The 27,505-nt window shown below is 41.1% G+C and overlaps 3 long non-coding RNA genes across 4 annotated transcripts in view; 2 read left to right on the top strand and 1 right to left on the bottom strand.

Annotated features, from left to right (window-relative positions):
- LOC111253541 (uncharacterized) overlaps window positions 1–27,505 on the top strand; it is a 98,010-nt gene that overhangs the window by 38,913 nt on the left and 31,592 nt on the right. The gene's annotated exons all lie outside the window — the stretch shown is intronic.
- Window positions 687–25,977, bottom strand: LOC147759051 (uncharacterized). The gene is made up of 7 exons (XR_015323817.1): window positions 24,804–25,977; window positions 17,387–18,129; window positions 16,702–16,859; window positions 15,641–15,778; window positions 5,111–15,114; window positions 2,508–2,606; window positions 687–810 (listed from the first exon to the last, which is right to left on the bottom strand). It is a non-coding gene; the product is annotated as an uncharacterized LOC147759051 (long non-coding RNA).
- Window positions 807–17,328, top strand: LOC111242924 (uncharacterized). 2 transcript variants are annotated; one of them, XR_015323819.1, is made up of 5 exons: window positions 807–1,053; window positions 2,062–2,112; window positions 11,664–11,853; window positions 15,054–15,155; window positions 16,265–17,328. It is a non-coding gene; the product is annotated as an uncharacterized LOC111242924 (long non-coding RNA). The 2 variants fall into 2 exon arrangements; XR_015323818.1 differs by lacking the exons at window positions 807–1,053; window positions 2,062–2,112 and adding exons at window positions 9,475–9,600; window positions 9,905–10,185.

Genomic DNA, 27,505 nt, shown 5'->3' with positions numbered 1-27,505 from the left:
GATGACAGACAAATCCAGAGCTCTCAGGCGCGTACAAGTGCGGCCTTTTACTCGGAAAATTGCTAATAATACCACTATTTATGTAGTTCTATTGTTATGAACTTTTCTCGCAAACCATTTTTACATAATTGAACGCGGGAAACCATTTCTTTTCTCTAGGGCCCAGAATCGCCGAAATTCTATGGGCTGTTACGATAAAAACCTATGAAATAGCAACTTCTGCAATTAACGATGCATTCGGTGCGATCTACAGACCCCAAAGTCCCGTCGGGCTAGTAACCATAGCTACGTTGTTGCTCGTTCTGCCTCAGCGTACAATAACATAGCTCATTGCAATAGTTAAATAGATATACCGTTGGGCCACAATTGTCGACAAAGTCATTCTCAAAGGGAAATGGGCAGGGAGATTTTGAGCAAGCTCTCGTTGTTTCGGGCTCGTTGTTTCGACGGGGCGTACGTAAGGCGTGCGCGTGTAAGGCAGTGAACAACAACAATGATGAAAGGTTAACTATTATTTCGATGTCAATTAGCTGCTGGTCGGTATCTCTCTGAGCAGGCTTATAGTAAAAAATGATACGGGTAGATATATTTGTCGAAATCAGCGGCAGCGGGAACTATTGACAGCTGATTTCGGTACACGCACTGTAAATGATCGGCCATTCATTTGTTGCTGCTGCTGCTGCTGCTTCCTCCTACAATGTCACACTGCTCATTGTTTTCAGGGTACCTCGAAAGCAACGGTAAACCGAGCGCCGGTAGCCGAGTACCAACGGCTGCTGCACCGGCTCTTCCTGCGTGTCACAGGGATGTCTGAAACAGATCGAAAAGCGAAGTTTCCGCAGTCACAGCACCAACAGTAGACCGTGGTGATTTTTTTGTTTACCTCCCGTTGGTTTTTGTCACTCTACATTGCCAACTGCAAAACGTTTTCAAGGTCAGACAAGCATTCGTATTGATGAACTCACTGACCCAAAGCGGATGTCATAATGCAATCTGGAGTTCGACTCTAGTGCAATATACTGGCTTTTTCTATTGAACACTAGACAGTACGAGGTAAGAGTGGTACTATAGAAAAGTACCAAGTGAAACACTTACGAGGGTACCCATTTGCGAATGGTGATTTTCTCCGATCGGCACTTGTCTTTTAGACAGCCCAGTCACTTGTAGTAAATAGAAACAAAAACTGTAGAAATCGTTATCGTAACATAGAGCTAAATAGATGTTTTTTTTTTTTCATTTTGAGCTATGAGAGACTAAACTGGATACAAGTGGCAATTTTTTCTCTGTTAAGTATCTGTTTCTCCGGAAGAGTCAAGACGAATTGTATGTGACGCGTTTTTGCACGACGTGGTATCAGAGTATATAGTGTTTTTACCAGATCACAATACAAGTTTGAAATGAACAGAAAAAAAGTACAGCTGAAGGTGATCCATGCTTAGGTTAGGAAGTGCGGCTGCGGTGAGATCTAAAAACCCAAAATATATCTTATTTTTACAGTGATCCTATTCCACGCTTGAAGTCTCCCTTTGACTCGCAAGTGCCGAAAATAATGGTCACCTTATTTGGTGATATACGATGAGTACTGTGTATTGTTGTGTTTAAAAGCTAAGAAAAGAGTAACTATTAAGAGAAATAAAGACTGATAAAACTAACCGATAACACTAATACTACTAAAAAAGTATTATTACCCTTTTGGTTCAATGGAATGGAACTGGAATTTTCATGTCGGCGTCTACCATCCAGTCAATGGGGTAGGCTTTTTCGTAATTAACTGGCCCTCGGGGGTTATCCATCAGTATCAATCAATGCAAAATGATATCTTTGCAGAAGTCGAACAATCGATATTAGACAATACGTAATTCCTTGATGAAAAAATTACATCTTCACCACAAGAATAGGGAAGGTCAGAACTTCCGCTGACAGATACTTTCAACTATTGAGTTTAACGTGCTTTACCTTCTGGAGTGCAAACTGAACAGATAATTTAGCCGTTACACAAAAGTACACGGACGGTTCTTAATAGACATTCAATGATAGTATAATGAAAATATCTCTTTCCAGGTGTCCCTGGTATCGAAACGCACCCAGTTGCCTGCTTTCTCATTTAGCTAAGTACGTATGGTTATTATTTTTCCTAAGCCGGATAAATAGGCTATCCAAATTATGTAGACGTGTGAGGTAGCAAGAAAAGACTACTAAATATTTGATCGTAAAAGATTTGGGTTGGCAAAAGGCGTAAATTGTTTTGATCTTTTGTCATCAAATGCGGGAGCGGAACGGTACTGTTAGTGTTATAGCGACCAGGCGTTGGCAAAAAAACTATGACTGTTAGAGAAATTTTCAGCATTTTTTAACGGTACGGTATCGTACGATTCGGCCATCTGCAAAGCCCTATATATATATATATATATATATAGGGCTTTGCAGAAGGTATATATATAAAGTTATAACGTTTGTTGTTTTTAGGAAATATTGGTTACAGGAACTGTTTGACTTAAGTTTTTTACCTGCTTGTCCTTAACGCAGAAAGAGACTGTTGCTTGTTACTGTGATGATCGCACAGGAAAGCCGTCGGTTGGTTATGATCGGGTTTGAGTTCCGTGTCTCTAAAATGATATTATGAATAATATGAGGCGTATTTTCATAGAGAAACGGTAAAAGAACGCTAAGATAAAGTTTCGTTTATGTATCTCAAGCACTGGCGGGGTAGATGCACTACATCGCCAATGAAGTAGAGAGCGCACATTTTTGCCACGTACAACTAACGTTTGTCGTAGCAGATCGTCACAGAATCAGATAACGTTACGGAGAACGTTCTCGTGCTTGTAACTGCGAGAAGACGATCTAGCTGACGATAACGTAGAACGAATCGTACTATCTTAATAGCTAGTTTAAGCCATACTCGAGGCCAAAATTCAAGATTGAAGAGTACTTATTTGCGCTGTTCGAAGCCTGTAGGTGTTCATTTGAAAACATCAAAACCAGAGCTGTATGATCATCTACAGGTCGTATTGTTATAGAAGCCGATTATACCTGACCGCGCTCTATAGTTTCTGTTCGAACGAGTCATGGTTAGTTCGAACATTCCCACCGCTAGAAAGGAGGATACCTTCATACATACTTAGGCCGCTCCTAAATAACTCAAAACAGCAATAAGGAATTTTCTGCCAATTTGTCTCCTAACAGACGAGCTAGAAAAAAAACCTAAAATCAAAAAAAGTAACCAAACAACAACTCGACAACTATGGTATTAAACATTGAAACTGCGCGCAGGGTGTCACAGGATAGATTCTCCTACGCGTCACACTGATGACAGAATGAAGCTCTTTTTATAGAAGAACGACCCACAGTTCATACCTTTTACTTATATTTGAGTCTATCTCTTGATCGTGCCTTTATTCTTTGCCGATACGATGACGTAATGTCCAACGTATAGCGTCAATTGATAACCCTTACAAAAACAGGTTTCAGCCGCGAAAATGATACGATTATGGAAATTTTTCATATACGATTAGTGCTTACCTCCTTCGAAAAATGCCAACAGCCAAAAATTACCCAAAACAAAACGTTCTAGGTGAGCTCAATATATGATCTCATCTTTTTTAGGCCTGTTTTCAACTGTCGACAACAAATTAGCACTACGACTAGGTAGGATATATGGAAATTTGGCATACCAGAAAGGCATAGCAGGAGAGCCTTAAAGTTGAACAACTAAACCAGAAGTTATGTTTGGCATAGATTTAAATACTACACAACAATTGATGCGAGGATACTTTATCATCAGCAGACAGTCACTGTGTCCCAAATCAGCGTCGAAAAATATTTCTCATTAATACGAAACGCAAAGTGACGGTCACTGTATTGCAGAACTCCATAAAGCAGCGATCCGGTCCATACTAATGCCATTGACAACTAAATATCCTGAACAGCCACCATAGATAAACTATTTTATGATATTACTCGTACGGGTTTTATCTTGAATTGACATTTATTGGCTAGGTACAGAAAAGTTCAATAGGATTATTTAAATGCTCTGAATTTCAATTTAATTTTAATTTAATAAAATTTTAGATTTTAAAATGATGCTTTTATCGCGCCTAAAATACCTATGATCCTGAAATATCAGTCCGTATACGATGCGATCAACAGTTCGCCGTTACTCGAAGATCATCTGCGTACTTTTAGTCAGCGAATTTACTGATTGTTCGCAGTAAAAGTACATTTGGGGTGCACGTTAGAAGGAAGTTCGAAGAAATCGAGGTCGGTACAAATAACAAACATGTACGCAATCGAAAAGTCGCAACTGCTAAAAAAAAAAAAAAAAAAAAGTGGTAACGGCAACTCTGCTACAACCGTCCTTAGTCGCGGCGCAATAGTGCTTTCGTTTCAACTGAAATTAGTGGTTCGGCGCCAAGGAAGTTCTCTTTGTCCAACTAAGCTTACCTACCTCAAGTTTCAAATTTTAAATTGGCCAAAACAACTTGTGGGAAAGTTTCAAAGTAAACTATGCTGAGACGGCGAACCTTAAAAATGCAAGTTACAATACCTTCAAAATCTGCCGTTTTCGAGGTAGGATAAATCTACTAAATCGACAATAAGCTTCATTTTGCTGCTGCCGAAGGATGATATAGCAACTGGTGAAGCAATCGTCTCGGAGCAAACGCTTGACTTGCTGGTGGTGTTTTTCGGCAGAAGCTCACCTACTATCCGTTAATATCTAATTTGGAAATAGGGTTGAAACGAATTCGTCAGCATGTACTGCGATCATCTTAACCATAACAAGAGGATCAACCTAAATAGAATGGAGAGGCTGGTTAACCTTAGTAAAGCTCGACATCAGCCGAGCGTTCGTCAGCAACGAACGAACGAAGTGTACAACTGATAAGCGAACAGACAGCTTCACCGTGAAGACCCGCCCAATCCACTCCTATGAGTCAGATACGATCCCAGCGAACGACACGGTCCCTTGTCTCGAATTGGAAGAGTGCAATATCGAGAGTGGGGAATTCTACTCAACAACATGGATGTCTTCTCTTTTACTAATTAATGAGTGACAGAAAAAAAAAAACGAAGATGTCAGACAGACCTTCGTGACAGCGGATGTGAGTACCTGTTAGGAGAGCGTAGGCGCGTCCTGGCACATCCACATGGCAGCAGCAGCTGCTCGAAAAGTTGCCGTCGTTCGATTGGAGCTGGAGAGCACTCCGATGTACCTGCCACTCAGAAGCCAGGACTGTTGTTTATCCAGCCAAGTACTCTAGACAACAATCACCTTATATTTTTCATACGCATTACCGTTGGCTTGCACAAGCATTCATAATATTGATATTGGCAGCGGCACGTTCAAGCGTTGGACTACCTGATATCTGGCTATTATTTAGGTATCTATAGACATGGAAATATATACGCATCTAATAATCGCATTTACACTATTGTAGTTTATTAGGTGCATCCTACTTTACTATTTCAGGCCTTTCTTGATTGCAGGCTCAAGAAGTATGAACCTAAAGATTGCCGAGTCAACGGACTAAACCATATAATTCGGTGAATGTTTTATTTGGAAAATGATAGCTTTCAATGTAACGACTGTCGCAGAAATGAAGCAATGAAAAGATTAAATCATTTTTTTGAGCTCATCTAGTATTTTGTAAGCGTGCAGAAAAGATCACTATCAATAGTTGGTTTCAAGTCACATGATGATACATGACCTGCCTTCTTGGATGGGCGGCAGAGTTCGAGCTAATTTTTTTCCTGATCCCGTAAATCCCCAAAAAGCGTTGCCATTGAGACCTTAGCCCCAGTTATGGTCTCCATGTGGTAACTTCGATTCATTTTAGGAAACGTGCCATTGTATTTCACGTGACTATTGAGTGTGTCTATTTCTTGAAAATGTTATACTGCTAGTTTGAGCACAAGTTTTGCGAAATATAAACCTCAGAGATTACAATTATCTGCACGAAAAGATATACAACGCTTTGCGGGAATACTTACGATTGTTCTCTATGGATGTTTTTGTAAATGCATAATTTTGTGTGGTTGGTCTCTTTTTTCTTTGCCAAAAATCTTATAATGGTTCACAACAATCATAAAACGCATCCCTAAACATTGCATCGGTCATAAAACACAGTGGTTACGGAATACGTCTTACGCACAATTAGCAATGAATGGGAGACTATATAAATGGTAAAAATAAGCAGCTAGAAAAAGCAAACAGCACAGTGCGTGTGCATAGATGCAGGAATCGTAACTCTGTTATTGTCCTTTGGCAAGGATGATCTTGAGATAAGCGTGACACGTACGCCAAGTTGGGGAAAAAGAAACCACACAGCATTGGAGATGAAGTGCCTCTCCAGTAGTCTTTTTTGGTGCAGTAAACCATTTAAGGAGAGCATCGCTTGTCCGTGTCTTAGCTAAGCGATGTTTACCAACATTTTGGTCTGATACACACAGGCTGTATTGGAGCCGGACTCCTCTTCATCAGCGTCTTTTGCGCACTGCACGGTAGCACATGCAGTCACCGACCGCACCACGTCCTGATGCGTTTTCGGTGAGTCTGAAGCAAGGTAAACCAATGAAGCAGAGATAGAGCTGCCACAGAATTCGCTAAGCAGCGAAAATATATTGCATCGATCTACTGCCAATTAATACTGATGCATCGAAGTCGATGAAAGCGCTCTCTCACGAAATCTCACCCCAGTTTCGGGTTATTTTTCTTCTAATCCATTGAGATAGATTTTCTCTGATCTGCTGAAGTTTATAAAGAGCAAGCTTTTTTGGCTCACGCCTTTGAATAGCTTCTTTAGGGCCTCTTCGAAGGTTTATGTACCTGCAAATGCTTGTAAATCTATATAATATAATAACTTATTTCATATCTATACGGTGCCTATGTTGATGACTTCGTAAGTGATTCATAAAAATCGGTGGTAGTCATTTATAGGCGTAAAGAGATACTCAAAGTAACGGAACTTGCTGTGATATCTATTTGAAGATAGATGATAACAGAATCAAGCACGTGTTTACTCTGCTTTCTTTCACATTTTGAATATTGTTATGAACAATTTCCTTGACTTTTCCAAGGTTTGCAGCACTCGGATCTGTAAAGCCTGCTTCAGCGCTGTAAAGCTTATACTCGTCGACATTTTGAATTTGCCGCTCCTGGTGTAAACGTTTGATCGCCGGCTAGCGTCAATTATATGAACCTTCAGTTCTACTTTCTAGAGGCGCGGCAGGGCGGAAGGGGGGGAGACGTGAGGCGAAGTTTGCGTTGAATTTCCTAGGACAATGGACACCAGTATTTTAGTTGTATTTGTTTACTCATTCAGTGTGTCAGACACGATACCATATGCCCTCTGAAAAGGACCACCCGTCTCACAAAAACATTTCGAGAGCCATATCGATATATTATTTCCGTTATAGCATATGCACGAATATCCTAGCATATACAGAAAGACAATAACAACCTTGAGCGGATATATTTTGCAATAGACCTACGGATGATAATAACTTTTGGGATTATATCCGTCACAAGACGGTTAGGGCTAGCCTAGACACTTAATGGCTAAAACAAAGCAAAAACGGCCAGTTTTTATAGTCTCTGCATCAGTGGTCGATGCTATTTCTAACAGCAGAAGTCATAAAGGGGTGCCAATAATTCAAGCCTGACACGTGTCGCTGGTTACATCACATTTCGCCGGATGCAGGTTTTGTTTGTGAGGATTTTTTGATATGCGATATTGTTATTACTGTTAGTACTGTATTTTTCAATGTATCTTTTTTATTTAAATTAAATAATAATAATAATAATAATAATAATTAAATAAATGAGACAATTATTCAATTTTTACAATCGTATAACAGGGTTAGTATAATATGTATAACGATAATCGTAGTGAGACCTCGTTTATTTATCACAGTGGTTAAGGCAGTAGAAAATCAGTCTACGAATGAGTTATATCGTACTTAGGCGAAATGACAGCTGATGTAAGTTACAACGTTTGAAAGAAATATCTGCGTGCTTCGCTTTATACTACCATTGCTTATAAAATGTCAGAAAAAGGACTGAATTAGACGTTTTGCAATAATTTCAAGTCAAGAAGGACTGGACGAAGATACTGGGGTCTGTGGGAGAGTTCTCATCGAGCTCTCGGAACATCCCTCTATATCCACTCTCAGCGTTCCACCCCAGCTGGCTTCCCGTTTCGAATCGGTCCCAGCTTTTTAGATTGTCAGAGCGGTTTGCCACTATCGTCGTGCTACTCCTCGGAACTCAAAATCAGCATGTCCTCCCTTCCGACTTAAGCAGGCTTCGCCTAAGGCTCTAAAGTGGGTACTATTGGGAAGTTGGCGAAAGATTCGAGCATGACGGGATGGGCTAAGTTCAGATCTATTTTTGATAGCACCCTTCTTGCTGCTTTGGGCAGACCTGTCAGGGCCAGCAAACCAAAAAGGGACGGGGGATTGATGGCAAGGCGTGAAAGCGGTGCTTCTGCATTGCAACTATCTCTAATACGTTCAACTTTTGTCTCTGGCTCAGATGACATTGATGATACTGATTTTAGGGTAAAAAAATATAGCCAAAATATATACCAGGAAAAAACAAGCGTAGAAAAAATGATCCATTGATTTAATCTGTCCCATCCATATAATTTGTTCCACACCAACAAACTTTATGCTTCTATAGTTATTAACTGATGCGCCCAAGTCCATATTCTAACAATCTAGTTTCTATCTACAGTAATTTATTTACTGTAGCAATAAAAACGAAATTTCGTTACCAAATCGGCGGTCTAGCTTAGCCAGGAAGTTAGCAAAAATGAGCAGATGTTGAAACATCAATACCACATTATTTCATCGACGTCACCCAAATTAAGTGAGCGACGATTAAAGATACGCGCCGCTATCGAAGCAGTGAAACTATTTAGATTTCCATATTTAGATGAACATTGGCGAGACCCATTATCTACGTATACCGCCACAAACAATAATCGTCCCACCCTGAGCTAAATTAAAATTATTTAGATTTTTCTCGTTTCTACGTCAAAAGCCAAACACGACCCGATCTGTTATCGGCCTCATTTGAAAAGGGGAATATGCTTCACGTTAGCTTTGCATGACGATACAAGGTGAGAGAGAGAGAGAGAGAGCCAACTGGTGTCACACAAAAGCTCTTTCTCTCTCTCCCTTTCGCCCTCTCTATAAGTCGCCTGCGTAACCCTCCACACCACCACTCTCACAGCTGTGCGATAGATTTTACTTCATACTTAATTTGACCGTATAGTAGAACATTTATAAAAAAAAAAAAAAAAAAAAACTTATTTGACTCGAAGGGACGCGTCATGAAAGGATTTTCAGTACGAGAAAAATTCCTTTCCGTCACAAAAATGGGACGTTTTAGTTCAGGTTTCGATTTGAGGCGATCGGCACAGTGTCTCAACAGGCAATGTCGAGCTTCCCTAATCACAAGCGTACGAAAATGTGGAAACGTATTATGCGCCACCACTCAGCTGGATCTTGGAAACAAGTGTCGGATGTTCCAATGGACGTACTACTTTCTAGATTCCAAGAAGAAGTTTCAGAAAGCTTGCCTAGCAAGAGCCAGAGGTAGTTAACCTTTTCATCGCAGTTATTGTCTGTTGATTCGCTAGATATATACCGTAAACAAGTGATACTGTACAATTAGGTGGCCTTACCGTAACTGCTTCGACTTCCTTCACAATGAATTGTATTAGACCCATCCTTTGGACGATTCTTAATCTTATACAAAACTTGCAGGTGTGAAGTATATAAATCGCGTCTTTTTCAGCCAGAGGCTTAGTCAAAGATTGCTACTAGAACGGTGTATAAATTTGAAAATTGATTTCCGTACAACCCGAGTGATAGAGTAGAAACTTCGATGTTTTTGTAGTCGCTGTTATCTTCCTTCCGGAACATCGTCCATCCGTTATTCCATTGCAAAAAAATGAAGAAAAACGCACACTAGGTGTTGCAAACAAGACTATTGACACCTGGAATCGTCTAGGTGAAGAATGTATGCCCACATGAGAAGATACCTCACTAAAGCAGAGGTCATTGAGGTTTGTTCGTACAAGCGGACGATCCGGACGATTGTTCCAAAGTTCGCGGGAGGTCGCAGGCGAAAAGAAGCAAAACGATGCAGAAGGATAGACGCTTATATTGAAACTAAAGGTGAGAAATGTTCTGAGATGATGTTGCGGCTTTACTGGTTAATTGCAATCTAATTGTTAGACGATACGGCGGTAGGGTTCCGTTGAGACGAAGGGCGGTGATCGCTCGTTGGCCTGAAATACTGTCGAATCGTCTTCGGGGACTTTGTTCAAGGTAAGATCAGGCACAGATGCTAAAAGCGGCCACTCAGTTAATCAGAGCGGTGGATGCACTCGATTTTAAGCGTTACGTTGATTCGATTATGGGCGTAACTTCAGGACCACAGAAGTATTTAAATAGGAAATTTGACAGGATAATTTTTTCTAAGTGAAACAAAACTGATGCAGGCTATTATTATTCTGCGGGCTTTGGCTCTCTTGGTTGTACTGAATTTGCAGATGGCCATCTTTAAAATGTGATGGGTCGTACGTAGATTTATACCGAGAAGCGCCGACTCTCGTCATGCTGAAAATAGACACTACTAAAGCGTGATCGTTAATGCTTTTTTGTATCTTCTATTCCATCATGGTTTTTCAAGATTTAGTTTAATTGTGTCCGGAGCCAAAAGATGTTTGCTCGTATCGTTAGCTTGATTTATCTGTGGTTGCTCAAATCTGTTAAACGACATAGCGATCATATAGACGGATCTCTCGTAGTTTTGATTAATCAGTTGTCTTCGTTTATAGTTGTTATTTGTTAACGCTGGGGATAGGACTAGTGGTGGCCGTATCCTTTGTGCTGTTTATGATGACCACGGCATCACATTCGAAGTTACACGCACTTGCCCCCCGTGAGAATCTGTTGGAGGGGATAAGCTCAGTAATTAATATACGCGGTGCATGAGGAATATGATGGTAATGACGCTAGTTAGATAAAACTGTGCGGGATTCCGAGCTAATCGAATGACAGAGCTTCAGCTGGGTATTGAAGCTAGAACATCAGAATTGCGAAACCACCATATTCATATTTGTACCACGTTAACACTCTAGTTACCATTTTGTGCTGAGAGCTTTTGACCTCAGCTGCTTTGCATTTAACGCGGTAACGATGCAGCTATTGCCTAACCCCTAGGAAACCTAACGCGGACGCAGAGTTAGAGTGTGACCTAATTACGACGATAGAATAAAGCAATTCATAACAAAACCCTAATTTCACTTGATTCATGCGGATTCTTTTTCCTATGGAGGCAAAACTTTTTTTTTGGCATTATCCATGTACGACTTACAAGAGTAATGTATAAACATATAAGCACATGTCAAACAGAATTTTCTGATTTTCGCTCCATAAATTTTTTTGGGATGCTGATGCCGCTGCAAAACTTCGTTGTTTCTGACTCCCCTGAACTGAAGCGGCAAAATAAGTAAGTTAGTTCCTGCGACCGTTTCTTTCATTACTAAGGGTCAACGATGTTGTATTCAATTACTTTGTGCATTTCGTCAACCACAGTTAATAAGTTTTGATGTATACCGATATAATAACGGCAAGAATTGTTTTCACAGACTCGTGTGGCCTTTTATCCAGCTTGTGCGTTTCCGTTCTACGAAACTGTGCACGTAAGGACAAACTCCAAACCTGACCATATTGTATTATGAACCAGGCTGCTAACTGATGTAGGCCGCGACGAAGGTTTTGACACGGCGTTATCGGTCAGCAGAGAAAGGACCTAGCGAAGATAATTAAGCGATAACGGTAGGCGTTTACTACTAACGCTTTTCTAAATTTTTGTTACAACAGTCACTTGTTGTTTATCTTATAGCAATTTTCAATTTGTGTCCACGGTTGAAAATTTTTCCTTATGCATAGATGTAACGAACTGAGACCTCTAAGCCAATTATCAAAGACTTGGCCATTTTGATTTTTCCATTTAGAGCGAAGGCTTCCTTCTATAGATTGTGTTGTGTAACAACAATAGGAAACAATCTTATCTAGATTATATTGTAGACGCAACGTCAAGTGTTAGCAGTTAAATAATAATATGCTATTACGGCGTGGAAGACCAAAATTAGGTTCAGGTAATTTAATTAGGTATGGCCTGAGGATATTTAATCATAGCCGTGAATATGTATTACACTTCTTCGAAAATGCAGGTAGATGAAGGGCTAAAGGCCAGGGTACTGCGTGAGAGAAAACGCGTATATGTAGCTTCTTTATATCCTACAGTTTCATTCGTTGATTGAGCCATCTGCGCGATTATAGCAATTTCATATAATATAGCATTAAACAATGAAAAAAAAACATACAATGGATCGGGTCAGGTACCCATGATGAGGGATGCTTGCGTCCATCTTCATTTTTGAATTGAATAAAGAAGCAAATTGAAATATGCATACCGCAAAAAAGAAACTAATCATTCAACAACTTACTTTAAATAGCAAAGTAAAAAACGTTCCGGATCTTCATTTTGCTTCTAAATGACGGGACCATTATGACTATGAAATCGCTTATGCGGAGGTCGAGTTTGTCCTAGAGAAAACTCGAAGTTCGTTTTACTTTTCATGCAGGGAACAGGAAACTTCATTCCCTGACCCATGTATCTCGAGGTAATCGGGCTTGTTAGGCTTAACTCACTATACGCGGAGTAAATTAAACCCTTTTACATTCTTTTGGATTAACGTAGTGGCCAACATGATTCAGATCTAGCGCAAGTATTTGTTTGTGCCAATCCCGCGGAAACGATGATGTTTGTTGTTAATCAGCTAGTAAATAGAGGTCCTAATAGACATTTTAGCCAGATACAATTGGAAGGATATGGAGTTTGTCAAGTAAACCTGACGTCATCTTGATTATGACAAGTAGGACGTTGCGGCGACATTTGAAATAAAGAGCGCTTCTTCCGTTAACAGAAAAGTCTCCACTCATACTTCTGGAACTACGCCGTTTGACAGTAGTTGATAGATCACGCATCTTTTATTATTGTTATTAGGAACAGGTGGCGAATTTGGCACGCACGATCCACAGTATTTCCAACTAGAGTAGTTTGACCCGATTGGGGCGATGTAAATCAGCCCATAAAAGGTCTATGAAAGCGTCAATCCTTTTTCACACACACACACACACACGCACACACATATGTATATATTACATTAAATTAATAAATGGAATATTCTGCCTTCGGCAATTTTTTATTATCAGGGACTAAGGCTGAATGGAGAGAACCATTGTTTAATTGTAGTAGGTGGCGTCCATTTAGGTAGATATGAGCAGAAAGCTAATAAACTTTAGCTAATAAAAAGCTGATTCACACGGTCCATAGCCAATTGCGAATGCGTTGAAAGAACATATTTATTTTGAAATTAAACATGGACGAAAATGTATTTATGTAACGACCATTGAACTCGCCTGCCGTACATCCCCTCACTCGCTCGAGGCTCGCGAAGCTTCTAGCTTATTATTCCATGAATCGTCGTAAGCGTTACTACGGTAACTTGAAAAGCGGGTTAGCGTAATGAACGTAGCGTAGCCAGGTGAACTTGTTGTAGGTAATAGCCAGATGACAGACTTTTCGACAAGATCAGTCTGTCTGTTTGGTGTCGCGCAAGAAAAAGCTATATCCTGATTGGGCGTCAAAAACTACTGGGAACTGACTCGGTTTGTTCCTGATACCGTAAAATTAAACACTGATTTATTAAGAACACTGGAACAGGTCGCTTAGGTGTCGCTTATTCGTTTTTGCCAACATGAGTTGCCTTTGATAAAACAGGCCATTACTTAGACGGGTACTTGCGATAGCGGCGGCGAATACGGATCGAGGCACAGCAATGCCACATAATAGCGGTAGCAACAATTTTAAGTGGGCTAGGTGACGAGGTACATCACATTGCAAACAGCAAAAAGCAGAAGACCTACTTTTTTTCGTTCATGCTATTGGCGCTGCTATATATTCGTGATTTGCGGCGCGGAAGACGGCCATCCGAGCATCGTCTGACGCATTGATCATTATTTCGGCATGAGCCGTACTGCGTATTCTTTCTATACCCCTCTATTCCTATCGTTGTCTACCCTTAGAGCGACTCGGTGTTACTTGCTGCCCATAATTTATGAGACGGCAATTATTAATACCGCATGAAGGATTTTTAGGAAATACAGATCGCACGCCCACAGATAGTTATAAGCACGGCAGCGGCAGTGGCAGCAGCAGCGACAACGAGCTTAACCTCATAATCGGACAACTACAACAATGAAATCGGCGGGAAAAGTGATCGCGCGCCCCACTGTTATGCAACGGGCAGGATTCTTTGCTATAGAAGCGTCTTTTTCGGCCTGCGAAAGAACCAAAGCGGCGACCAAACGCCATAGAGAAGATGTGTCGTCCTGTACGCGGGAAGACATGCGAGAAGCTTGCTTAACACGGCGTCATCCTGAGCGTTTCTGTGTCCGAGTGTGATTTAGTCCCAAACAAGAGGATACATGCGGGAACCGCACTGCTGATCGAAAGCTGAGCTAATCTCGTCTCTAAACGACACAGGAACGCTAGCCTGCATTACTATTTAGTTAACATTGGCAATCCGATTATCGTTAACGTTACCGTTAAGCCAAAGATGCGTTACAATCAAACGCGCTTTGTAGATGTTTAAGGGCCTGTACAAGGACAAGCGTACATTTTAAGACGATACATAAGTTCGGTCTGAACGACTCATTTACAGATGTTTTACTCTGTTAAAGTTGCATGAATAGTGAACAGTGAAGTTAGACACGTGTGAATAACGTCTACGTAAGGATACATACTTCTGCTCTCAGCTGACATCAGCCGGGCTGGCTGAATTGACCAACACGTTTGAATAAATTGTGATTCTAATTAATTCGCTGGTTCTCAGAAGCTCAGTAAGATACTGTGCAGGTACTGTTAATGTGCGATTTTTAATAATCAGAGCTTGCCTTTTGTATTTTAGGATCTCGGACCACTGTACATGTGTCGTATATGTCCTTCATTCTGACCGGGCTGCATTTATGCTAGAACAGAGTAAACAAAATTTCAAGCAGTAACTTAAACGGTGAGTTACACCAAAATCTCGCTATGGTTTACTTATGGCCTAGTACGTGGACGTTTAATCAGCCAACGCAGACAAAACGCACCTAAAGGTCATTTGAGAAACGAGATTAAGAGAAAAATATTATTAAGATCTGTCCATTAAAGTAAAGGAGGATGAGCGAGTTTGTAAGTCTCTAATTCTTGACAATTTACCGAGTATCAAGCGGGAGAATGTTAACATAGCCCGCATTCTGCCTACAAATCTGGTCCATGACTGTCCGGCGTCGACGACTGCGGCTGAATTCTAGAAACAGATTCTTAATTCTCCGAGGATAAATAGATAGCCAGGCTGAAGCCAGCACATAAGTGGAACCCAGCAAATTTCAGTCGTATAACGTCAAAATCATGGCAGACTAATGGAGTCTATGCGGAAACACTGCTTGTTCAAAGCTACCCAGAGAGACATTGTATTAATTCATAAGTAGAAAACACCCAGCAAAATCTTACCTTAACTGTGGTGATTCTGATCAAATATCTACTAAGCAATCCTTTTGAAGTAAGCATCACTAGCTAATCTGGTCATACGGGTTTACCGCAGATACGAGACGAACGCAAATGCTTTTTTCGCTTCATCTACCAAGCATCCTGAAATAAATAAAGATAGACACATGTTCCGTAAAAACTATCTCCCCTATCCCAATCTAATAGGACCAGCAGCAGTGCGTCACTTCGTAGTTAACCTGTTTTGAATTAATAGCAGCGATCTTTTACAAAAGGGGCACGAGAAGCAGCAAAAAAGGAAACAATACTGTATACCGTTCGAGTAACAAACACATGCACGCTTCTGGCAGAGGGGGTAAGCACTGCCAACTATGGACATGCTTTAGCACCAAATTTTCCCTGGACGTATATTGAAACGCTTGACTCTACTGAATAGGCTGAACTTTATATCTAACCACCAAATGGAAGCATTTTTCTTTTTAACAATAAGCGGTACTCTCTAGAATAGTCCTCTAGAAGTCTTCTAGAGTCCTCCTCTGGAATAGAAAAAAAAAATTAAATTTATCGTTGAAGTATACGGTAAACGATGAAGATTGACAGTGTAGTGATTCTGACCTTATTATTTTAAAGGACCACCGTACTCGTAACGGCTCAACAAAACACTTTCCGAAGAAAAATTTACTGCACTGAACTCCTGATTGGCCAACAATAAAGCCATTATATTATGGACTGTCGAAACATCGGCCTGAAAAAGGTACTAATTGCCAGCAAGTTTGTCGATCTTTACAGCCAACTGGACAACGGCCCATTACGTACGCGCGTCTAGTAGCAGTGCAGAAAGAGTTTCCAAGCAGACACTCATTTTTTCTCTATTAAGCGATTATGTTTGAGCGGACCGAGGTTATTGGTTACCGTTTAAGATCAAAGTCGACATTGTTATCTAATTGACACCTGTCTGGCGGTACCCACGACGCCCAGCACCTCTAACGCGCTAACGCTTCATAATAGTGATAATCTATAGAGGTATTTGTTTAAAGTGCATTTCAAATGTTTGCCAAACAATTTACCTTAGAATCATCCAGATATTGATCAGGAGATGGATCCGCCTTGCAGAGCGTACAGGAAATAGTCGTCTGCTCTCATTTACGCACGGCCGGCAGCTGCTTGACGGACCAACGCGAGAAGCTTTCAGGAGGATGTTGAAGCACTGGCTACCTGAATATTTCTGTTTGATATGTATGACAGTTTTCGAGTCCGTCAGTTAGATCTAGACAACCGATAAGTAATTTGCCTGTCTTCAAGCTTCAGCCATATAAGTTCATTGTGTAAGTGTGTGGGTGGCAATACCAGTTACACAACTTACTCTGATTTTGCAATATGTATGGAGAATTGTTTGTCTTTCTATCACATCCATCGAAAGTAGACAGCGTCTAAATCAGTAATATAATATTTCTTGTCTTTTTGATGTGATATTTCAGAGATGGCATTAAATAGGACACTGGGGCAAATCTCTGTTGTTCTTCGAAGTGGCTAGCAAAGTAAAAAAACATAACGCACTATTAATTTTGCGCCTTTCTTCTATACGAAAATATGTTAGTCAGCTGTTGTATGAGTGTCCTGCCCCTAAATGCAGCGACAACCTTCCATATTAATAAGCTTTATTTTATGCTGGAATAAATCTAATACAACTCACACTTGTATAAAGTTATTTAAATATGTCTAACACTGACCCACATTCACCATAATGTATACCTTTATCTAGTAGCATTGTCCATTTACGAGCTTGGTTCGACAATGTGCAGTAATGAATACTTCCTGTTCACTATTCCGCCGAGCCGGCGCATGCGGGTTGCTAAACATGGCGTCCCTTGATATCTACGTGTTTATCAATATCGGCTGTGCCAATAGAATTGGCCGCTATGCAGTCGAGTGCATTACTATTGCTATCTAGGTATTAATCTTGATCTGTACGGAATCGAAATCAATTTGCTGTATAGCCGCAGTCGTCAGCGACTGAAGAAAGGTCCCGCACCCCCAGCGCCTACCCGGCCTTTTTGCTTGTTCAATGCCGACTGCTTGCGCTGTTCCGCTAGTAGAAATCCGTGTGGTTTCTACGAGCATTGGCTTGTAGCTTGTACTGCCGCCGTCGCCGCCACGGCGCGTCACCAATAAACAATCACTACTAGCGTCAGTGCTTCTAATGCCGATGTTACGTACGATTATCGGCACAGAGCTAAAGGAACCGCTGCTCACCGGCGGCTAACCTTATCACCTCGGTGGCGGCCCCCCGCCTCGGCGTTCAATTTCTTCTCCGCGTTCGTACGCTTTCGCCGTTGCTGTTGCGTACTCCTTCGGGGTGATGATCCCACTGCGTCCGCGACCACAACCGAATCGTGTTGAGGAACTGTTCGTGAATAGACGAAGCGGGTAGCACATTGAGGGTGGAGCGGACCAGGGAAGGGAGGTATTGACAGGCTGCACTGCCAATTCCGGTGCTAAAAGAGTAGAGGAAGGCCAAGAAAAAGCAAAGTAAGAACAAACCGTGAAGGAGCAGACCAAACGAAAGCCATGAAAATTATATCTTTCGATCCTCTGTTCTATCCTCCTGTTTCAGATAAACTTTTTTTTTTAACGAAGATCGCCGCAACGACAGTGAAATCGAAAGCCTCGTGAGGTATGGGATGCGAGCTGGTTCGCCCTTTACGGTCTCCATCTGTGCCCGGAGCCTTAGCAACGATACTTTGCCCTCCTACTAATAATAAGAATGATACTAATGGTTTTAATAATAATAACAAGCAGTACGATTCTTAACCAGCTTCTATAAATGTATGCTACAGCCATCGGGCAGAAATGCCACACATCTATGTATGCGGTGCTTGACTTGTTGTATTCCACGGAACCTGCCAGCGCAACGAGTTCCTTGAAGCCATTACCGCTCTTTTAGCGTCGCATCGCAACGGTAGACAAGCATAACGTCATAGAAAAACTAAAAATTAAACGCGTTTATCTGTAATTCGTAGATGGTGTCGTGACAACGACGCGTTACACTGGAGGAAAGCAGATACGTTTCATGTTAAATATCACATTTCCATAGCCTTGATTTTCCTTTTAAAATGATTCCGAAGATTCAGCTGGCTCTCACGTACACATATGTCTATTAGGTATTGGAAAACGTGTTTACTTAGGCGGCTGATACTCAGCGAACTTCAAATTTTCGGCGTCTCGTCTCTAAACAAGTGGGGAAACTCACCCCAATCTGATAGCGAGCGACGTGCGCGTCGGTAGAAGCAAAAAATTGGCTATTAAAATTAATCAAACAAAAACGGAAGAAGGAGATTTGGCAAGATTAAACTTACAACCGCGCCTTGCCAACTGTAAGATTTACCATAGAAGCTTATCAACTTCAATTATAGATCATTACACGTAACACTGTTGGTATTAATGTTCTCGGTTCGAACCTTCGCCAATATTGAGGTTTTTTTCTCATGCGGCATTGAAATATTAGAAATTTGCCTTAAGCTTGTTTTGTGACAATTAGCAAATTTAAGTTGGCGCTTCATTAAACGGCTTTATTTCTTGGAATAAAAATTATTTATTAGTAGGTTTTTCGTTTCGATATTGAAGGATCGTCTTGGTGTAAAGCCCTCATGGTCAACGCATATGAAGTGTTTCAAAATTCAGCTGTTTAGCAAGCCTGCTGAAGGCCCAATAGTTGTTCGTTCAAGGACAATAGTGCAAGGACAAGCTGGACTGAAGCAAGTTGAAGTTCATAAAAGCTAAGGATCTGAGTGGAGCAAATACAACTCTGGTAGCGTGACGGTGCACTGCATGCGTTGAATGCATTGCATTCAATAAATAATAAATAATTGGGTAAAAGCAATCTACGATGCGCCAGCTTCTATCTTGAAGACGCTACTGATTTCGTGCTCCAAGTGTCTATAACGTAGCTATATCTACATAGTTTTAAAAGAAAATAAGCGGGCTCGTTAAATAAGTAAGAGGTTCGAAAAGGAAAAGTTGAGTGTTGGATGAGCCTTATTTTTCCTATATATAGTGTGTGCATCTCTACTACACGTACTATGCTTAATTTAAAGGATTATTTTTCTATGAAATGAAGATTTTTAAAATGTTTAGATATGTCGCCTGTTTCGAAACAGATCGTAATAAAGCTCTGCCAACTCAACAGTGGCCGCCATTCTCCACCTAACCTATCTTCTTTGCAGTCCTACCATTCATGGGAATCCTTCAAGTCGACTTTCAAGAACGTTCAGGCTTGTTTTTTTGCACAAACCGTTAGCACGGCAACCAAGAAACACAGAGTTCGTTGTTTATATGTTTTTATAATTGTGTGCACCGCGCACTGGTCATCGGTTTTTCGTATGTAGGCAACATTAAATGGCATAAAACTATGTTGTACACACACACACACACATATATATATATGTATATATAGTGGCCTTTACTTACACATCGTGAGTCGGAGCCGCACATAGAACTGTGTTATTATATCATCGATCATAAGAAAAACACCGATCTGCCTATCCTGAGCTTCTGTAAGCATCGTTAGCCGCAACGAAGAGAAAAAAGCAGATTGCGAGAATGAGCTAAAGACAAAGGCTGTGTGTGTGTCGATCTAAGCTCGTTGGCCTAGTGCAGGTCAGGATCAATTTGTGGCATTGCCATCGGATCGTCGAAAAATCTCTGCAAAAATGATACTGTATTTATAGAGAAAGAGTCGAATTCATGTAAAAATAGACCGCGATTTATTGGAGAGATATTGTCAGCTTGCTTCAGAAAACGGCTTTGTCGTGTAAGCGGGCGATCGGTTGATTTGTTTAAGCAAAAATTTCGAGTTGTACGTGGTAAAATTCAAAGTTCCCGTGGGCAGTTGTATAATATATGCGTATCGAAGAATAGTATACGCGTAAACATGTCCGGTATCGCTCCCCAATTCGTTTAAACGGCAAAAATTATCAGTATAGCAACAGCTGAAGAAAACTTTGTGTAGCAATATACCATGTTAAGGCTACATTCGCAATTGGCAGTTATCACCATAACTGATGAGAAAGTTTAACGGGTCGAAATCTGACAGCGTTTGTGTGTTTTGTAATTGGTCGAACCTCAGATAGTACGGGGGAAATTTCTCCCGGGTAAGATCGATCGGCTCCAGATCGTTTTCTATGTGGCCATTCATCACCGGCAGGGGCATATCTAGCGTGTTATTTGTTATCTGAAACTGTAATTTCTAGATGTACACATATATCTAGATAATATCTATATTTTGGTTATCGATTGTGTAAACGATTGCATCACTGAGTTGATATGCTACACGATTTATTTATTGGAGCTTCGTATCTAGAATGGACAAAGTCCATCCGTAAGTGCTATAATTTACGGCATACGACTTTGTTTTTGAAAACGTTCTCAGAGCAATAGCAGCCGAATGCAGTATGCTTTAAGCATACCTGGTCGGAAGCCGCCTCTTGGCCTTTCTCGCAGGTAATACGTATGCACAGTGAGTTTTAGCTAGGGGTTGGACACATGGAAACCCATTGCAAGTACATCAACGCCGATAGCCGGTGCTTATATGTTTCGATAATAGGTATATATATATGTGTGTGTGTGTGTGCAAATATCGTTTTTATGTACACACAAGCAAGGGCCGTCGACAAAATATACTTGCTAAAGATTACGAAGATTTAGGATGATCGTAATTCCAGCCTGTTTGTTTATTACGCTATAGGCGCTGAAGTGGCGCCTACTTAGATATTTTGTAGGCTAACATAAATTAAACCACTTTTATTACATTTGGTATGTATTAAGATTGATTAAGAAGAAGACCTTTTCAATAATAAATTTGAGATAAATAAACAAGTATAGCTAATAATATTTCTCTCCCTATTTTTTGTCTCATATTGCTAAACTAACATCGGACCGATCTATCACAAGACACTGTCGTTTTCGTACGTAAGGTTAACGGTTTTCGAGTGATTTCGTCATCACATGGCACCGACCATTCATGGACGGTGACGTTTGAAGACGACCTTTGTTCGAGCGTCTCTACATGCTCAATTCATAAGTTCGGGAGGAAAATTAGTGCTACGTTTTGAACCTGAGCATTGTGCTGTTAGATCCCCTTGTTTCATTAGAGCAAAAAGGGAGATAATTACGAAAAGGTTTTGTAGCTTTAACAATGACTACGTTTTATACAACGAATAACTATCGATTAAGTATCGCTACTAGTTGTATAACCCTGACAAAATATATATTTTCGCCATAGTGTTTGTCTGTACCGTACGTTGTGCAGTTTATCCTCAGGGTCTAACTGTAGCCCAGCTGAGCTCGTTTGAATTGTCGCGTGGCAGTATCTCAATAGATATCCTTAAAACGTTCTGTGAACTTGAGATAATGTAATCCGTAATTGGCTAGCTTTAGAGGAGTTAGCTAATTTCAACAGACGAAGAGGTTCCGCGACATGGACCTTGGAAACCAGCTAAGATGGCAGCCTTCGCTAGTTCATTTCCAAGGAAGCGCTCACTCCACGCGTACAATGGGTACGTTGATTACGATCCAGTTCCTTACTATTTCTCTAGTGCAAGAAACTTACACGCACGAATTAGCGCAAGCACATGCAGCTGATCGACGCTTCACGATGAAGAACATTAACGAAGGGCGCTTCCAACGAGAAACGTATGCAAAGGAAATGGCCGCCCTTCGAGCTGTGCGCTTGAAAATAGTTTCGCCTAAGCTGCGCGTCAATTGAATTACGATCTATTAACTTATCAATTGCCAAGTTATCAATTATGTGTAAACGATTACCTTATAGTTCCCTGTAGCCTGTAAACGCAGTATGACTTTCATAAATGGACAACGAAAAAGAGATACGACCGACAGGAGCAGCTGCAAATGTGCGACATGTTCTTCAAAGGTACGTATCGAAGAATATCTAAAAAACACGGACAATGTACCTCGCAAACGTATCGTCCGCTGAAACAAAGAGATATTGCGTTTGACTGACCTACATATATTACTTAATAATACGTGCAAACATATAAATGCGCAGAGATGACGGAAATTGTTTCCTCGATAAACATGAAATGATCTCAAAGCGCGATATTACGTTCATATCTTAGAATCGAAAATGCAAATAACTTACGTGAAGCTATCTTCAACAGAGTAAAACATCAATTGGTTACGACTCATTATTTAATTGTTAGAATTTTAAACATTTTGTAGAAACATTCAAGAATATTTGACTCTTTGCTTGATCACCTCGTGTTTCTAAATGTTACGTAGTTGAATTTACGTGTCCGGAAAGATTGAAACAATCGCCTTATTTGATTGAGGTTTGTCTTTCCCATGTACAATATTATCCCAGATCAATGTGTGTTCTAGAATCTAGTTTATCTGGTCACGTCTCTAGGCAATAAGCGCTGTCCTATTTATAAGGAGGTCGTAAATACCCGTTTGACTAAGCTATTAATTAATGAATTACTGGCAAAAAAATTAGGCAAGGCTTTGTCGAACGTCTAGATAAAGTGTATTCACCCTAAATTATTATATGTATGCATAATTAAACAATGGCTTTTACAAGTAATACGTTTTAAACGTTGAATCTATCGGCGCCAACTCTTCATCAATACTGGCACTGCTGAGCTATCGCTAGGGTTCTAGTTGGAGTATAAATGATAACGAAAAATACACTATACGACTCTTGAGAAGATTTATGAAGAGTTGCTGTATATGGCCTCCGCGCTCGATATGTGGATCCTGTCGGTATTACGAAAAGGCCATGGTTGTGTTATCGTATTCGGTTCAACAACGGTGAACAAATCGACAAAAAAAACTAATGAGATAAGCAACTATACAGCTGTCATACTCGGACATTAATTCTATCAATAAAACTGTTCAAAAATATCTAGATATCAACTCGGTTCAGGCAGATTAAACAATGCGGCCGGTGTTGCCCAACCGTACGTTTTTTTTTGGAAGGGGGGCGGGGGCAGGAGGAGGAGTTCACGGCCATTACGTATTCAGTCTAGAATCATCTTTCACCATTAACAAAGAGTTACCGAAATAGCCGATACGAACTAAGAGTTCGGGTCATACAGATCGACCGATGTGCATATTTTTCGTGTTTTCTATCAAACGCACCCGCACATTTGCAACGGGTTCGTTTCTGGCATGCAAACAGGAAATATATGGTAAATATAGACAATTTTGGGGGCAATACAAATTCTATCGATCGAAGAAGAAGTATGGCTGACACCAGGAGGGATGCCAACTGCTAGTTATAATGAACCATTGTATCGCCTCTTTAGAAGCTGAATCCAAACAACGATTATAGAAAAATATCAAGGTGACTTTCATTATATTTTAAATAATGTAAAGATTGTATATTAAATCCATTGACTTAAAATTAAATAGATTCCCTCAGTTCTCCGGATCCTTGTAAGCTCTAAAAGTAGTAATCACTGCTAGAAATTTGCTTCTACCATGGTAGGTACCCAGTGCCTAGCACGGAAGAACTATATTTTTACCACAATCTAGGATTGCTGAAGACACGATTTATTTTCCAGTTCGGCACTTGTCAACAAATATGTCCTACCAACACGCGCCGTCTTGTCCAACAGTCTGAAATTTCAATTTCAAAATGAGCCTGCAGGAAGAAGAAAAGGGCATTTTTATCTTATTTACTAAGAATGGATATGAATCACGCTCACGAACGTGCGATACCGTTGTGCTTTACCGCTTGTTCCTTCGTTATCCGAAGCAAACTCCATGCTATTTCTGAACGCCCCTTTCCAACTAAAACAACGGAGTTCATTGCTAGGAATTTCTCAGTCGTGACCATTGCACGATGCTGCCTGTGGTCACATCGTTCCCGCTTGATTCTCATCACTTTGTCGTCCTCGTCATGCACTTCCTTTTATAGCTTTGTAAGACTGCTTATGATCTTTCATGAATGTTCGTCTCTCAAAGGACTGATATTTATTTCATCTCTGCATGCTTATTAATGTTAGTTTTGAGTATCGCGTACAATACCGTCTTGAAATACTGATCTAGACGTTAATTGCGCCCACGAAGGTCTTGAAATATCGTGAATGTAATTGGTACCTAAAGTTCTGCCAGCTAGGGTTATCTTATCTGTTTTATTTGCTTTACTTACTTGAGCTTTCAAGTAGTCTCGTTCCGATTCCTTCGTGCCATCATAATCAATTTGGGTTCATTATCATTCTATTCGTGAACTAAATGATAAGCCATTGTCCCTACTTTTTAAAATTTATTGTGCATTGTTTACTACAATGCGCACGTATATATCATCCTAAAACACGCTCGTTAGAAGCAACTACGCCACATAGGACGGTCAACATTGACAACAACGGACAGAAAGCCTCAATGAAGTATAGTGATGCAAAAAATTACGACAAATAGCTTAGTGCTCTAATGAAGAAAGTGTTCCAGGCAGTCTTTCACCCACTTTATAACATAGAAAGCAAAAAAAAAGCATCACTATCATCAATGCAGCGGCATCCTCGTCGCGTCATCACAATCAGCGTCACTATCAGTTTCGTGGAAAAGCACCAGGGCATCACAATCCTGTGCCAGCTTTCTTCTCCACTGTGCGCTGCCGTAACTCGCGCTTGTGCCGTATCTGCATTAAAATACTTTGGAGCAGTCGTACAGCTGTCAACATCGTAGTTCATTGCCGGCGTTGTTGTCCTGTACTGTCGCTGCTGCTACGATGGTTCCATTCAAGTAATCGCGTCCTGCACCCGGAAACCGCCAGCGGAGGCGGCGGTCACTGAGAAAGCTACGAAGCCATGCTGCTGTTGCGCGTTCTGTGCTGTTGAATGGATGCCGGTGATGTCCGTCAGTCCTGCCGACCTTCCAATCCGCCGTTCGTTCAAACAGGCCAACAAACCAATCCACTTACTGCGCTCTTCCTCCTGTTCGTGGCTCTCGGCTGTTGCCTTTTGGAAGCAGCAGCTCTACTCCGGGTGCTGCTATCGAGCAACGCATTCGCTCTGTCTGTTGGTTCGCGCGGGCGCGCGCGCAGGGCTAAAGATGAGAAAAACTAGCCAAAGCGACCTCGGCATACGGAACGGCGAGCGCGACAGGGACACGATAGGGCACAAAGGCAGAGAAGCGAGAAAGAGATAGAGTGAGCTGGGCGGCTGCAGCGATTCTTATCTCACTGACGGATCACCGTGACTTCTGCAGCTTGTGGTGCTGCCGCTGATTTTGTCGACGACGATTGTATTAGCTAGTGGTAGCGTCTAGAGGTGGGTGACGCTACTTTACGTTTCAATCTACGTGTAGGTAAACTGCTGGGCCAATTTTTCCCAGTCGAAGCAGAAAGGACAGTGCGAGATAAAGGAGCGACGAAAAGCAGCAAATATGTGAACATAAAAAACAACGAAAATAACGAAAACTAGGCCGCATATAGCACAACAGAGGTCGTGAGCATCGAACGGAGGAGGACAAAAAGAAAGAGAGAGAGAGGGGGATATTGATGGGTCGAGGGGAACGCGGAGCAGTTCTGTTCAACGTGCCAAACATACACTCCGCATGCATGTGTCTGAGTTAGGACGCTTCTGTGAGTGTATGCGCGTTACAGAGGGAAAAATGAAAAATAAATATGAACTTGATGATAGAAGTGGTGTGTATCGTATGGATTGTATCTTTTCGCTCTGCTCTATAATTGCAATATATGGCCAGGACAGGAGTCCTTTTCGTGGATGCGCGTATGCATCTCGAGTGTGTGCTGGGATTTCAGGCATCTCAGTCTAAGTCGTGCCTTTCTAGGATCCCAATGTGAATGTTTGTCCCAATAAGGATTTATTTCGGAGGCTGTTCGGAGGATGCGAAATTACTCAACGCGGACGACACTCCAATCATTCGAATAGAGAGGCAGCTGTTTTATGTTCGATGTTACATAAATGGAACCGTCTACCCACAAAATGGATATTAGGCCTCAGAACTTTAGCAGAACACTACATATGTATTGGAGCTGAGGGTGTCCGACAAGCGATCAGCCAACACCGTCTGTGACCCTTCGCTCCTTCTTGGCACTTATCACGGCAGTACAAATTCCCAAATAAAACGTAAATGCATACTCGCGTTATACGATATTATCGGTAGTTGAATCACACGTTCAATAACGACAACTGCAATAAGGACAATGTGCCCTTCATGTTGACATAGACTTGTCCATGCATAATATTATATGATCTATGAGGGAAATGCAGAGTCTTAGCTGTCACCGAAACACAATCGTACGCTAGAAGGGACACGTTTTACTTGGTACGATTGCAACGATTAATAGAGTGGCCGTATATTTTGACGATAGGCAAAAAATGTCAGTAAGAAAAATCAGAAGCAAATAATAGCTATTACGTTCGGTTTGTAAGGCTGCAATGATTGATCGTTGTCAAGCAGTAGTTTCTAGCGGGGGATTCTCGCGGTTCCAAGAGCGCTTTCCCTCTAAATCATCAATTTTTATACATATATAATCTATATATATATATATATATGTAGAGAGATCGGGTTGGACGCGGCGTTTCGCACGCACTGTCGGCTGGTTCCATACGGCGGGAACTCGTTGTCGATTTGTTTCAAACAATCTGATTGATTCACGTGCGACTTCTCAGCCTTGGTCATTCCTGGTTTGTCTCATACGGGGAGTCGAGTAATCGGCTTACTCCTATGATAGAGCCAGCCGGCTGTAGCTCTATTGCATAACCACGTAAACAGTATGAAGGAGTACTAACATGCCATGATAGAACTAAAGCGATAATCTTGTAAATTTTTATCAATAATAATTAAAATAGAAGGCTTAACGCGCCGCTGCTTTTATTCGTAAAATAC

This window comes from Varroa destructor, unplaced genomic scaffold (assembly GCF_002443255.2).
Source record: "Varroa destructor unplaced genomic scaffold, Vdes_3.0 BEIS01000001.1, whole genome shotgun sequence".
NCBI classification, from domain to species: Eukaryota; Metazoa; Arthropoda; class Arachnida; order Mesostigmata; family Varroidae; genus Varroa; species Varroa destructor.
Note: the sequence above shows the minus strand (reverse complement) of the source record. Positions and strands in the feature narration are given on the sequence as shown.